The sequence below is a fragment of the Desmodus rotundus genome, chromosome 3, assembly GCF_022682495.2.
Source record: "Desmodus rotundus isolate HL8 chromosome 3, HLdesRot8A.1, whole genome shotgun sequence".
NCBI classification, from domain to species: Eukaryota; Metazoa; Chordata; class Mammalia; order Chiroptera; family Phyllostomidae; genus Desmodus; species Desmodus rotundus.
The window spans coordinates 22,725,612-22,740,664 of NC_071389.1; the positions used below are offsets into that span (position 1 = coordinate 22,725,612).

The 15,053-nt window shown below is 39.3% G+C and overlaps 1 pseudogene; it reads right to left on the reverse strand.

Annotated features, from left to right (window-relative positions):
* Nucleotides 1-13,055: 13,055 nt before the first annotated feature.
* On the reverse strand, nt 13,056-13,359 carry LOC112299416 (transcription and mRNA export factor ENY2 pseudogene; annotated as a pseudogene).
* Nucleotides 13,360-15,053: the final 1,694 nt, after the last annotated feature.

The window sequence follows — 15,053 nt, forward strand, 5'->3', positions numbered from 1 at the left end:
TCAGCAACACCAACATTGTCTGAGCACCTAGTATACACCAGTCACTTTATATGGACATCTTTCACCCCCAGCAACAGTCTTTTGAGGTTGATAGTGATATACCCATTGGAAAGATGAGTCCGCTTCAAAGAGGTTAAGTAACACATAGTTCCAGAGTGGAAAAGCTAGAATTTGAATCCAGACCTGTCTAACTTCATTACACCTGCGAGCAGGTGTAAAATCACAGGAGCTTAAAAAGGGAAACAACTTTTGCCATGGAGAGTCAGAAAGACTTTACATCAGTGATGAATTTTAGGATAGACCGTGAAGCGTGAGCAGGAGCTTAGGGAAGGACAAAGGGATAGTAGACACATTGTTCCCTTGCCATAGATTATGGTAGCTATCATCTTTGTCTACCCAAATGCTTTCCCTTATTCCTTCTTTGGGTGATAGGACTCCTTTCTGATGGGAACTCCACTGTTTTGTGTATTTCGGGCAAGTGCCTATGGCCTTCCTCCTACTTCATTTCCCCACCATTTGTGTCACGTTCCTGTCATCCTTGAATCAGTCACTGGGGGTGTGTTACACCAGCCAAAATGGTTCGTGTGCCTACTCCTGGCGTGTGTGAGGGGGTGACCAGCAAGTAGGGACATCAGACTGATCAGCACCATTATAGGACACATGCCTCCTCTTTTTTCCTCCATCTCTTGGCTCTATTTTCCTCTATGTTGACTTCATTCTCCAGAAGCTAGTGGCAAATCTTTAAGGAGAAGAGGGACAGAGTCAGACAGAAAAACTAACAATTGTGTTACAAACTGTTTGTACAAGTTTAACAAACATTTCTGGAGCCCTGTTTTGTGCTAGGAAATGTTAAGATGAAACACACGAGTTCTGGCCATTGAAACATTTACTTGTAAACTCAGGGCCACACATATGACAAGGTAGCTTTTGAGTGTGTACATTCATGTGTATACATGAGAATGTATACACTGTCTCTGACTGGTGTGGTTCACCAGTGGGTTGGGCATCGTCCCACAAACCTAAAGATGGCAGGTTCAATTCATAGTTGGGGTGCGAACGCGAGGCAACCTATTGGTGTTTCTCTCTCACATCAATGTTTCTCTCCTCTTTCTCCCTCCTTCCCCTCTTTCTAAAAAGTAATTAGTTAATTACTTTTAATTAATTAATTAATTAATTAATTTTAATTAATCAACAGAAGCTACTTAGAGGAAGTAGTTGTCTCATAAAGAACGAACAAGAGTTTTATAAATGAACAAGGTGAAAGAAGGTATTCCAGGTTTTCTCATCATGTTCAAAGGCACAGAAGGAAAAAAAAAACAAACCCAAACATGACTGGTTTGGATGAATTACAAGAAATTTCAGTAATCTTAGATTTTAAAGGATGAGAGAGGCAGTAAATGTGGTAAGGTTGGACTATAGAGGCAAGCACCAGTCCCTGACAGGACAAGACTTGAATGGCATTCTACGGAGTTTAGAGTTTATCCCGCGGGTACAAGGGGATCGCACCGTCTGATCTGTGTCAGTTATGCTGGCGCTAGTGTGATGGAGAGGTTGAAGCTGAAGTTCTGCTGAAGGGAAGTTAAGAGTTTTATTGCAATAGTCCAAGTAAAAGATGAGGAGGCTTGAACTTGGGTAGTGATAGTGCAGTTGGAGAGAAGAAACAAGCACAAGAGATATTCAGATAGTCGAAAAAGCAGAACTTGGGGAAAGTGGATATGGAGAGTGAGAGGCATGAGGCAGACTCTTTAGGAAGGCTCTCAGCTTTCTGACTTGGGAAGCTGAGTAGATAGTAGTGCCACTGAGCCAATGAATACAGAAGAAGCAGATTCATGATTTATTGAAAGGAGGAAGGTGACAAACTATTTGAGAGTAATGCATGTGGACTGTAGAGCGATTGGAAGCCATCAGTACATAGCTAGTGATTAAAACCGTTCTAATAAGCAGTCAGCTATTGTGAATAATGTTACTATGAATGTGAATGTATGTATATCTCTTTGAGACTCTGCTTTCAGTTATTTTGGCTGAAAACCCAGAAGTGGAATTGCTGGGTCATAATGGTAATTCTGTGTTTACTTTTTTGAGGAACCACTATACTGTTTTCCACGGTGGCTGCACCATTTTTCGTTCCCACCAACAGTGCACCAGTGTTCCAATTTCTCCATATCCTCACTGGGGACACTTGTTGATTTCTGGTTTTTTATACCAGCCACCCTAAGGGGTATGAAGTGGTATCTCACTGTGATTTGGGCTTGCATTTTCCTAATGATTAGTGGTATTGACCATCTATTCATGTGCTTATTGGCCATTATACATCTTCTTTGGAGAAATAGCTATTCTAGTCCTTTGCCCATTTTTGAATCGTGTCCCTTTTTAAGATTTTATTTACTTATGTTTAGAGAGAGGGGAGAGGAGGGAGAAAGAGAGGGAAAGAAACATTGATGTGTGAGAGAAACACCAATCAGCTGCCTCTTACGTGCTCCCAACCAGAGACCTGTTCCACAACCCAGGCATGTGCCCTTACCGGAAACCAAACTGGCAACTCTTCGGCCTGCAGGCTGGCACTCAATCCATGGAGCTGCACCAGCAAGGATTGGGTCCTTCCATTTTTGAAGGACAATTTTAATAGTTAATGTAATCTGATGTATGTTTTTATTTCAACTGTGAAGATGTTATTCTATTGCCTTTTAGCTTCCATTGTTCTGTTGGGAATTCAGCTATCAATTCCCTTGAAGAAGTGATGGTTAATTTTGTGTTAACTTGACTGGATAGATCAATGAAAAACCATTATTTTAGGTGTGTCTTGAAGGTGTTTCTGGAATAGATTAGCATTTGAATCAGTAGGCTGAGTTAAGAGATCTACCTCCACCAATGTGGGCAGGCATCATCCAATCCATGAAAGGTCCAGATAGTACGAAAAGGCAAAGGAAGGGCAAATTTTCTCTCTTCTTGAACTGCAACATCCTTTATACATCAGAGCTCCTGATTCTCAGGGCTTTGGACTCCAGGACTTAACATTAGCAGCCTCCTGGTTCTTAGGACTTTGGATTCAAACTGGTTCTCTTGCTTACAGATGGCATACTGTACGACTTTTTCTAACTGCATGAGGCCAATCCTATCTCCTTTTAGCTCTCCCTCTCTGTGTATCCCATTGGTTCTGTTTCTCTGAGACCCCTTTACTGACATAGAACCCTTTACTAATCCTTTTTCTTCTGGCTGATTTTAGTATCTTCTCTTTGTTTTCAACACTTTTACTGTAATAGGCCTAGGTATCTTTGTATTTATCCTGCTTATGGCTGAAACAGGAAAAGTCAGTGTTTGTGCTGTCTTTGGATTTTTTTTTTAAGATTTTATTTATTTATTTTTAGAGAGATGGGAAGGGAGGGAGAAAGAGAGGGAAACACCAATGTGGGAGATACATCAATTGGTTGCCTCTCGCATGCCGCCAACTGTGAACATGGTTCCCAACCCAGGCATGTTCCCTGACTGGGAATCAAACAGGTGACCTTTTAGTTTGCAGGCTGCCACTCAATCCACTGAGCCACACCAGCCAGGACAGATTGGATCTTTATAGGTGCTTTATTCAGATGTGGGCGATCTGAGAAGATGGGGTTATGTACCCCAAAAACCATCTTAACATCTTATCTCGAGCCAACCTTTTTATAAGGAGAAGAAAAGGGTAGGTAAGGGTTTGGGAAAAGGTTAATTAGATAAGAGTTGTAGTCCAACTTCGATTTTCCTAGTGTTTCTTTATCTACTGCTCAACTATTCTTTATCTGCATCACAGACGTTCCCTCCCTGGAACACATGGCTCAGATACCATCGCTTGCAGACCGCTGGAGCCCAAAGGTTGAACTGCTCGTCACCCTCTTGGATTCACATAGGTCACGTGTTCCAGTTCCTGGAACAACAACTTTTCACATGCTTTAATCACGTAAGCCTATCAACTATAATCAGGACTTTGTCATATTCATCTCCGTCGGACTGCTGCACTCCTTGTCTGACAGGAAGTAGGTGTTCTTTAATGTGTGTTAAACAAATGAAATCTGTAGTCTCCCACAGATATTCAAGGAAGCAATGCTTGAATTCCCCTCCACCCTGCACTTTGTTCTTCCAGAGATCCTGTTCTAAATTCCAGTCTCTGTGATCTCTTTCCTTGACCTTGTTACTGTTCCCTGAACTTGGTTGGCATTTGGAGATGGTTTTTCTCATGTTTACTCCTGCTTTCTCCAACTGCCTTTACTTGGCTTCCCTCAGAGTCTCAGCGTCTCATACAACATTAATCCCCTACCCTCAACCCAGTGTTTGTGAGTGGGAGGGCCAATTCAGACATCAGAAATAATGAAGAAGAGTTTTAAAATTCTTGTTAACAAAGACCAAATAAGGGGACTAAATGGTAATGGAAAAAATACAATAGAGATTAAATTTTTAAAAAGATACCAAACACAATGGCAATTTATATTACATATTACTTTTCAATGTATACACATTTTATACAGTTATAATCTTAATATTTTCTGTTATTTCATTAACTATTACCTAATGAACTAATATCTTTTTTAAGACTGAAATCATGCCATTTTGTCATCATAATAATTCATTTGGCAAGCGCTTACTGAATACCTACTGTGTGCCTGACATTGTAGGCATCAGGGCTACAAAGATAAATGATGGTTTTCTTTTTTTGTTTGTTTTGTGTTTGGATTCCTGTTTTATTCCAATGGTCAATATTCTTCCCTTTACCTATTGAGTTAAATGGCTTAGAGTATGTTCTGATATTTCTTTTAAAAAAATTAATTTTAGAGCGAGGAAAGGGAGAAGAAAGAGAAAGAGAGACAAAGACAGAGACAGATGACAGAGAGAGAGACAGAGAAATATCAATCTGTTGTTGCATTTATGTATGCATTCATTGGTTGATTATTTTTTTAAGATTTTATTTATTTTTTTTAATTTTATTTATTTATTTATTTTTAGAGAGAGAGGAAGGGAGGGAGAAAGAGAGGGAGAGAAACATCAATGTGTGGTTGCTTCTCGAGCACTCCCTACTGGGGGTCTGGCCCACAACCCAGGAATGTGCCCTGACTGGGAATCCAACCAGAGACCCTTTGGTTCTCAGGCTGGCACTCAACCCACTGAGCCACACCAGCCAGGGAAGATTTTAATTATTTTTAGAGAGAGGGGAAGGGAGGGAGAAAGAAAGGGAGAGAGACATCAATGTGTGAGAAAAACATCAATTACCTCTAGCATGACCCCCACTGGGCACCTGGCCCACAAATTGGTTGATTCTTGTATGTGACCTGTCTGGGGATCGATCCTTCAGCCTTGGCAGATGCGGGACAATGCTCTAAGCAACTGAACTTAGAACATACTACCCGGCCAGGGCAGTGTGTTCTGATATTTGGTAAGGCAAAAAGTTATGTTTTTTTCTTTATGCTTTTGAGACCTTTACATGTTTAGAGAGAGGAGAAGGAGGAAGGGGAAAAGCTACACTGACAAAGGAGAACAGCTAAGCATTGCCACATGCACCGCAGGAAGTGCAAGCAGGGACCCATGGGAGGGAATGTCAGGAAATTGTCATGTAGGCAGGAAGCCTTGAGCTGAGTTTTGAAACATGAGTAGGTTTCACCAGTTGTTGAGGTCTTAGGGGGTTAATAAATCATACCCTCTTCCCTACACCAGTTCAGAACCAACTGAAAAAGAGATATAGATAGTAGATAGTTGGATGAAGAACAAGATGTCAGCTTTGTTGCTGATAAGACTTAGGGAGCAGGACTTGCTTGGAAGACAAATGGGAGCGCTAACAGTCTTCTTTATTTAACATGCTTGCCTTCTTAGTTACAGTAAGCACAGGACAACCTTGGTTTCGTACTTTTCCCAGTTTACCGATGAAGCCCTTTTAAGTGAAATTAAAAATTTTAATAATCCCATTTAAATAGCATCAGGAATATAAAATGCTTAGGGATAAATTGGAAAAATGACCTGAAGATCTGTATATTGAAAACTAGAAAGCATTGCTGATAGAAATTAAAGAAAACCGATATAAATGGAGCAATGCACCAGGACCACGGATCAGAAGACTCAACAGTGTTAAGGCGTTATTCCTACCCGAACTGATCTGTAGATCTGATGCCATCCCAATCAAAACCCCAGCAGGCTTTTTTGGTAGAAATTTACAGCTGGTTCTAAAATTTATATGGAAATGCAGAAGATCACCTAGAATAATCAAAAACAACTTTGAAAAAAAAAACATAGTTGGTGAACTTATGCTACCTGTAGAGGACAGATTCTAAGGTGACACCATTGTCCCCACCTCCTGGTGTTCAGGCCTCTGGGTGTCCACTCCCTTGTGTGGACAGGACCAGGGACTTTCTTTTTCTGACCAATAAAATATGCCAAAAGTAATGGGATGCGATTTTGTGATTACATTAAGTTACATAAGGCTGTCTTGCTAGCAGACGCACTCTAAAGTCTTATCGATCTGTCCCTCTCCCTTTCTCACTCTTCTTTATGGTCATGTTGGGGATGCCTAGGTGGCAAGGAATTGTAAGGGGTCTAAAATATAGGAGCTGAGAGCAGCAGACAAAAAACAGAAGCCAACAAAAAAGAGAAAGTCTTGGTTATACAGCTGCAGTGAACTGAATGTTGCTACCAAACACACAAACCGGAGCCCTGACCGGTGTGGCTCAGCTGCTTGCGTGTGTAGGAGAGGTCTCCGCTTGGGGGCAATGATCAATGTTTCTCTCCCTTCCTTCCCTGCTCCCTCAAATCAATAAGCATGTCCTTGGGTGAGGGGGTAAAAAAAAACAGGTATAGCTCAGTGGACTGAGTGCCAGCCTGTGAACCAAAGGGGTCACCGGTTCGATTCCCAGTCGGGGCACATGCCTGGGTTGTGGGCCAGGTCCCCAGTGGAGGGCACAGGAGAGACAACTATACATTGATTCATCCTCTCCCTCATTTTCTCTCCTTTCCCCCATCTCTAAAAATACATAAATACAATCTTAAAAAAAAACGCAAAAAACGTGCAGTAGGGGCATAAAGATAGAGACAGATAGATATATGGAACAGAACAGAATGTCCGGAAATAGACCCATACAAATATAGCTAACTGATTTTCAACACGAGTGCCAAGGCAATTTAATGGGGGCGATCTTTTCAACAATTGGATAGCCCTGTGCAAAAAAAGGAAAAGAAAAAAGAATTTACTCTGGTTATATAAAACACTAGAAAATGAAATCTAATCTATGGTGACAGAAAGCAGGTCAGTGATAGTAGCGGGGAAGGCAAAGGGACAATAAGCAGGACTACAAAGGGACAGGAGGAAACTTCTGAGGTTGATGGATATGTTCATTATCTTGATTCTGGTCACGGGTTCATGTGCGTATACTCATGTCAAAACTCATCAGATGGCACTCTTCAAATATGTGAAATTTACTACATGTCAATTAAACCTCGATTGAATTGGAGGAGGGGGACGGTTGGGGAAAGCAGGAATGCAAGCTTGCTGTGGGCCTGAGGATGTGAAATTAGGGGTGTAGGGAGGAGCCAGGTCGCGCTTGCTCAGTCTTCCTCCTGGTGTGGCTGCAACGAGAGGATGGCCTGCAAAGCTCATTCCTTGGTCCCACAAGAGTCGCTCACAGAACTCAATGGCCACTTATCCCGAGGGCACAGGGGAAGCCCTGAAGGACTCCATAATGAAGACAGTTGAACCGATGATCACTTTGAAACAGTATTTTGAAGCTGTGGGGAAAACGGGCTCGCGAGGATGGGGAATGACCCATCAGGAGGTTGTGGTAAATTTGTTTCTTGCCCATCTGCCCATTTAGTCATGAAGTCAGGAGGGAAAGGACTATTTTGTATTTATCACCAAAGTGCCCCTTCCCTGCAAGCACCCCTGCCTCAAGGCTGGATGGTGGTCGGTCAATCTCTGTTGAAAGGATCGAGTGATCTCAGGTCACAGGGCTTGTGAGTCAGACCAGGATTCAAATCTGGGGCTTTTCAACTCCAAACCTTGAGGACCTTATCTGAAAGCATAATGAAAATCTAAAAAAAAAAAAAGTATTCATTTTCAGATTCATCGATCTAATCCATGCAGTGACTTTGTCAGCCTTAAAATGCCCACGACAAATAACGAGGGATTTCCGAGGATGTATAATATGTGGAGAGATTAGTGTATGTTCAAAAATTACACAATATTGGTTCAGCAAATACTATGCACCTGCCCTTTTCCAGGTACTGCGTTTGGCACTGGATGTAGCTGTGTGGAGGGTGGACATTGCCCCTGCCCTCACATAAAACAGGCAAACGAATCAGTAACAAAGAAAGTTTGCAAAGTGTTCTGTTGGAAGCTTCTAAGACCTCTTTTTTCCTGAAAATTTGAAATTTTACCATGAAGTGCTCTTCCGTGAGTTTTTTCCTTTTTGCTTTTCTCTCTCAGTGTACTGAGCAGTTGGTCCCTTTCTGGGAACTAAACCCCTTTAGTTCTGAGAAAGTTTTTTTTTGTTTGTATTAGATTTTTTATTATTTCTCCTGCATTTTTTTCCTCCTCCCTCTTGAGATGGATCTTCTGTTGTTCAGATGTGGGACCTAATGAACGGCTTCTTTCATTTTCTTTTATTTTCCCTTCTATTTTTTCAACTGTGTTTTTTTGTTCTGCTTTCTAGGATAGTTTTCTCAACTGTATCTTTCATGTATGAATTTAACATTTTTTGCTGTTTTAATGTTTTCCTTTAGTTTAAAGTTTTCCTGTTGTTATAATCTCTTCTTTAATGGATGCAGTATTTTCTTTTATTTTTCTAAGACTATAAAATACAGGTTTGTGGAGGAAGTTTTCTTGTGTTCCCTTTGCATGGTCTCTATTTCCTCTGAGTGGTGTTCACTATTTATTTTGTTCTCTGACTTTCGTGTTGAAGAATTTCCTCAAATAATATTAGCCAATAAAGTTCTAAGCTTTCAAATATTGATTTATTTAATCCTCATAAATTAATGAAGTAGATGCTCCTACCTTTGATTTATAAATGCTGAAATGAAGAAGATGAGAGCTTGAGTAATCTAACAAAGGTCATACAACTTGAAAGTGGTAGAGCCAAGGCAGCCTAGGGATGCGTTCTTGACACTATTCTACTGCCTCACAGTTAAGAGGGAGACCTGGTGAATTGCTCACCCCCTTTTACCAACACTAACCCCACAAAAACAATAATAAATGAATTTTTTTAAGTGCAAACTCATAAGGACATAGAGCAAAGGAGAGGAGAAACAGGAATAAGTTTTGGGAAGTTGAAAAATGTTTGGAACAGTGGTAACTGACTTTGCATATCCCAGAAAACTAAAGTGGCCTGGGAGAAAGGGAAAGGCAAGCCGATTTTCCCTACAAACCATGCTCTCTCAAGCTCTTTCTCACAGACAAACACAGACAGAGGTACACGCAGGTTAGGAATCGGAGGCACCAAGAACCTCTGGATATGATAAAGGTGGGGCTGAGAACCGGAAAATAGGTTGAAAGAGTGATAAGAATCTGTTAGGCTCCCAGATTCTCTTTAACTTCCCAATAGTCGTAGGTGTCATGGGTTCCAACCTGGTAGAAGACTGAAAGTTTATTCTCTGGACAAGATAAAACACAGTCTTGGTCTGGGAGATGTTAAATATCATTGAGGTAAGGAGTACTTCATGGAAAATAGGCAGTAAGTGAATGTTGACACACTAAGTTGAGGCATTGTTATGTAATGCACTGTTATGCACTTGATATGTAATTTAATTCTCCCAACAGCTGTATAGAGCTGGGTATTCTTCAAATAGTCTTACTAAGTCTTATGCCTATCCCTTCTTGGCAAACGCAGAGGTTTCTCTAGACCAAAATTGCTGGGTTGAAGGCTATACACATTTTCAAGTTTACAAAATAGTGTTTTGGTTGTACCAATTTACACTTTCAGCATCTAAGAGTTCTCTTTACTCTAGGTGCCCAGCTACCTCTGTCGATAGAGCCTCTTAAGAGTTCTCTTTTTTCCACATTCTTAATTTTTACCCAGTTCAGTGAATGAATTTGATGTCTCATTGTGATATTACTTTGCATTTTCCTAATAAACAATAAGATTGAACTTTTACAAATTTATTGATGTTTTTAGAGGAAAAGAGAGAGAGAGAGAGAGACAGAAACATCGATTTGTTGTTCCACTTATTTATGGATTTATTGCTTGATTCTTGTACGCGCCCTGACCAGAGACCGAAGCCACAGCCTTGGTGCATCGGCTCGACGCTCTAACCAAACGAGCTCCCTGGCTAGGGCTGAGACTGAACTTTTTTATATGGTTTTTCAGCCTTCATGTTTCCTCTTCTGTAAGACTGCTATTCATGACTTTTGCCTTTTAAAAGTTTATAATAATCTATTTTTCTTAACTTATTTATGTTCTTAATAAATATTGGATACTTATAATTTGATGTACATGTATTGTAAACACTGGGTTTTGCCTTGTCTTCACTTTCTTTGTAATGTCTTTTGATGAATTTAAATTCTTAATTTTAATCTAGTTGAATTCATGCTCTTTATTTTTTTTTAATGCTTGGTATGGTTTTGATTAGTATGTCATGCTTAAGAAGTCCTTTCCCATCTCAAGTTGCTTATATTTTTTCCTTAACATTTTCCAAGACTTGGTTTTCACCAGAGTTAATTTTTCTGTATGAGGTGAGGTAGGACTCAGATTTTGTATATTTCTATATAGATAATCAGTTTTCCTGGTTTCATTATTGATTAGTTTGTCTTTTGCAAACTAGTGGTGTGCATGGCCACCTTTGTCATACTAGTATTGTTTTCAGACTATTCTGTTTTTCTAGCAAGTTTATCTAACACTAGGCCACTTACCTCACTGTCATAATTACCACAGTTGTGTAATAAGACTTACCGTGTTTTTCTGACTATAAAATGCACCTTTCCCCAAAAAAAAATTTGGAAGGAAAATGGAGGTGCATCTTACAGTCCAAATGTAGCTTACCTGGCTCCCTGGGGGTTCAGGGGGGAGGCAGTGGAGCGGGGTCACAGGAGGCAGGAGCAGGACCACATTTTTTGCTTCAAAATTTTTTTCCCTATTTTCCTCCTCTAAAACCTAGGTGTGTCTTATGGTCCCGTGCATCATATAGTCTGAAAAATATGATACTATCTGATATGACAAATTCCTCCACCTTCTTATTTTCCTTCACATGTGTCTTTACGATTTGGGGGGGCCTCTGTTGTCTATATAAATTTTAAAATAAGCTCACCAAGTTGTATACCCAAGCCTGATAGAACTTTTTATTATGATTGCACTGAATCTGTGGATTAATTTGAGAAGACAGTCATGAGACATCCAATCTAAGAGTGGAGATTTCTTTCCATTTATTTAGGTCTTTTAAAATGTTTTTTAATAACATTTTAGTAATTTTTTTCTGTACAGGCCTTGCACAACTTTTATCAGATTTATTCCTCAGTACCTTTCTATTTCTGTTGCTATTGTAAATTATCTTTTTGATGCAATGGATTTTTAAGAGTATTTATCTCATAATTATCAGTCTTGCCAAACTCTCTTATTCATATATAATAATTTGTCTATAGGTCATTTTGGGTTTTCTTTGTAGACAGTTATATCATGTGTGAATAATAACAGTTTAATTTTTTCCTATCTAGTCTTCGAACTTTCTTTTCTTTTGGCTCCACTGTGCTCGTACAATGCTGAAAGAAGTAAGGCCCTGTTTTCTTGTTCTCAGTTTTAAAGAGAATACTTCTGATATGGTTTGCAATTAAGGATAAAGTTTGTATATCGTAATTGTTATAGCTGGATGATGGGTATATGATGGGTGCATGGGAGTTAATTATGCCAGTCACTATAATTTTATATATGCTTGAACATTTTCACAATATAAATTTAATTTAAACAGTGTTTGCCACAGGATTTTGGTAGATACCCTTTAACAGCTTAAGAAACTCTCTTTTTCTTAGTTTGCTAAGAGGTTTTTTTTTTTTTAAATCACTAATAGGCCCTGGCCAGGGTGGCTTGGGTGGTTGGAGCGTTGACCTGGGTTCGATTGCCTGTCTGGACACATGCCTGGCTTGCGAATTCAGTCCCCAGTCAGGACCCACATGGGAAGCAACCACTTGGTGTTTCTCATGTTGATGTCTCTCTCTCTCCCCCTCCCTTCTTTTCTCTCTGGAATAAAAATATTAAAAATTTAAAATAAAAAAAATAATAATGAATCAGTTTCATATTGTTTTTCTCTTTAATCTGACGTTTTTAGATTTTCTAATGTTAAACCACTTTGCATTATTGGGGCAAGTACGATTTGGCCATGAGATATACATTTATATCTTTAATACATTGCTAGATCTGGTTTCCTATTATTTTGTTTAGGATTTTTACATCCTTGTGTATGAGTGAGACTAGTCTGTAATATTCTTTTTTTGTACAGTCTTTTTAGCTTTGATATCAAGATTATTCTGACTTGGGGAGTATTCCATTTTCTCTTCTCTGAAAAAGATTGTATAAGATTGAAATGATCTGTTATTCTTTGAATGTTTGGCAGAACTCACCTGTAAAGCCATCTAATATATTTTTCTTTTGTGGGGAGATTTTGAACTACTGACGCAATTTTCTAAATCATTCTGGAAGTATTTAGCCAAAGGTTTAAAAGTTCTATTCCTGTTTTTTATTCTATTTCTGTTCTTTAATAGCTTTTTTGGAGTTTTATCACGTTTGCTTACCAAAGTCTAAATGAATCAATGCCTTTATTCTTGTCTTAAACAATACAACGACCTTTTGAACAATTTAACTCAGTCTGATTGCCCCACCTCCCAATTCATTTGCTGATGATCAGGATTTTAGTCTTGTCCTGTTAAAGAAACACTTCCATCTTTCTTTTTTTTTAGCTCATGAGACATTTATTAAAATAACATTTGGAGGAAAACAATACAGTGTATACGTTATTACTGAAAACTATATACCATCATACAAAAAAGGATTCTATTGGGAAATTGATTTCTAATTTATGGCAAGTTGTATTTTCAAAAATAAAATCATAAAACACAATCTAATTCACTCTTAAAGGCTGGCATGCTGAGCAAGGAATGTTCTTATCCTTTGTAGAAGCTCCTTCTTTACACCGTCAGGTTCCAGGACTCTGCCTTTTGGTGTGATTTCAGCCACCGAGTTATCCACAGTAACTGTTCTAACCCTTTCTCTTTAATTACTCTTTACAGTGTGCCTTCTACTGATCCTTCCAGACACATTCAATTGACTTAGCTCTCAGCAGCTCTTAGAGGCATTCTCTTTCTGCAGTTGCTGTTAACTCTTGGCTCATTGCTTCTCTCACTCACACATCTTTGTTCGTCTTGATAACCACCATCGTCGCTGATGAGGGCCATCCCTTCCCAGTGACGAAATGACCCTTGTGCTGCAGACTGTCAACTATCACACTCACCTGCTCGGATGTTACCTTCATCTTTTTCTCCTCTAATATAGTCACCACCTCCAATTATTCTTTTCTCTGTCTTACAGCAACCTGTTTTTTTTTCAAAGCACTTCTCTTGAAATATATATTTTTTTTACTTGTTTATTGTCTGGCACTGTAATCTTTGTGAGGGTATATATGTGTCTGCTTTGTTCACTCACTGGTAGGCATTTAGTAAATGTTTGTTGACTGAATAAACATATATTTATTTGTATTTTGGAACGATCACCCTGGATGCAATTAGAGAGTGGACCTGAGGGTACAAGACAGGAGGTAGGGAGTTAGGAGACTGTTGCACTTATCCAGGCTAGATCTAGAGGTAGCCTGGACTTGGGTAATAGCAGTAGGGACATAGGAAAGTAGAGCCTATTAAAATATATTAGGAGGTAGAATCCACAGGGTTTTATTACCATTTTGATATGAAGGCATGAGTTAAGTGTTTTTCAGGGTTTTGTCTTTGCTCTGTCTGTCTTCATGCAATACTCCCTCTTTGAGAGTTCTCATGACACCCATGGCTTCAGCTACTATCTGTATGCTTTTAACTCTTCTTTTTAAAAGATTTTATTTATTTATTTTTCAGAGAGAGGGGAAGGGAGGGAGAAAGAGAGAAAGAGAAACATCAATGTGTGGTTGCCTTTCACATGCCCCCCTACATTGGGGACCTGGCCCACAACCCAGGCATGTGCCCAACTGGGAATCAAACCAGCGACCTTTTGGTTCACAGGCTGGCACTCAATCCACTGAACCACACCAGCCAGGGCTGCTTTTAACTCTTAAATATAGATCTTTAAGTGAAATGTCTTTCTGGGTTCCACATCATATGTTGAACCATGGATGAGACAACTGTGCTAGGATGTCTTTCAGGCTCTCCAAGCTCAATACATCAAAAACCATACTCGTTATCTTTCTTGCCAAGCCTGCTCCTCCTCCAGTGTTTACAGTCTCAGGATATGGTACCACCAACCTCCTATTTGCTCAAGCCAGAAACCTATGCAGAGGTGACTACTGGAGCCCAAGTTAGAAGCAGATAGGGATATAAGTATTTTAAAGGGTGTGACAGATTTTCTCTCCTCTTCACTTTCTATTTTTATTTACTATTAAAGGAAAATAAAACCACAAGAATGATTGAAATGATGTAGAATTAAAAGAAGGACCTGTTTCAGGAACATTATCAAAGGACCATAAGAATTATCATGTATTCAGCACCTATAAGCCCTAAGTACTGTGCTTAACCTTTGCCAGTCACTAATAATTTAATTTTCTCACAACTCTATGAGATGTTCATGGATGATGAAATTATAGTTCATAATGGGAATATGGCTTGCCCAAGGTTATATGTCCACATATGGTAGAGCTGAGATATGACCCAGGTTTGTCTGAGTCCACGTGCTTCAGTATGTAACTGGGTGGAATTATACATGAAAGAGCAGAAACACATCATTATGGCTGTTCATAAATATTACCAAATTGCTTTCTAAAGTAACATATTGGTATAAAATGCCAACGTACAGTTCCACCACAATATCTTTATTATCGATATATAATACAATTTTTAAAAATTAATAGACATAGAATTATTATTATGTATT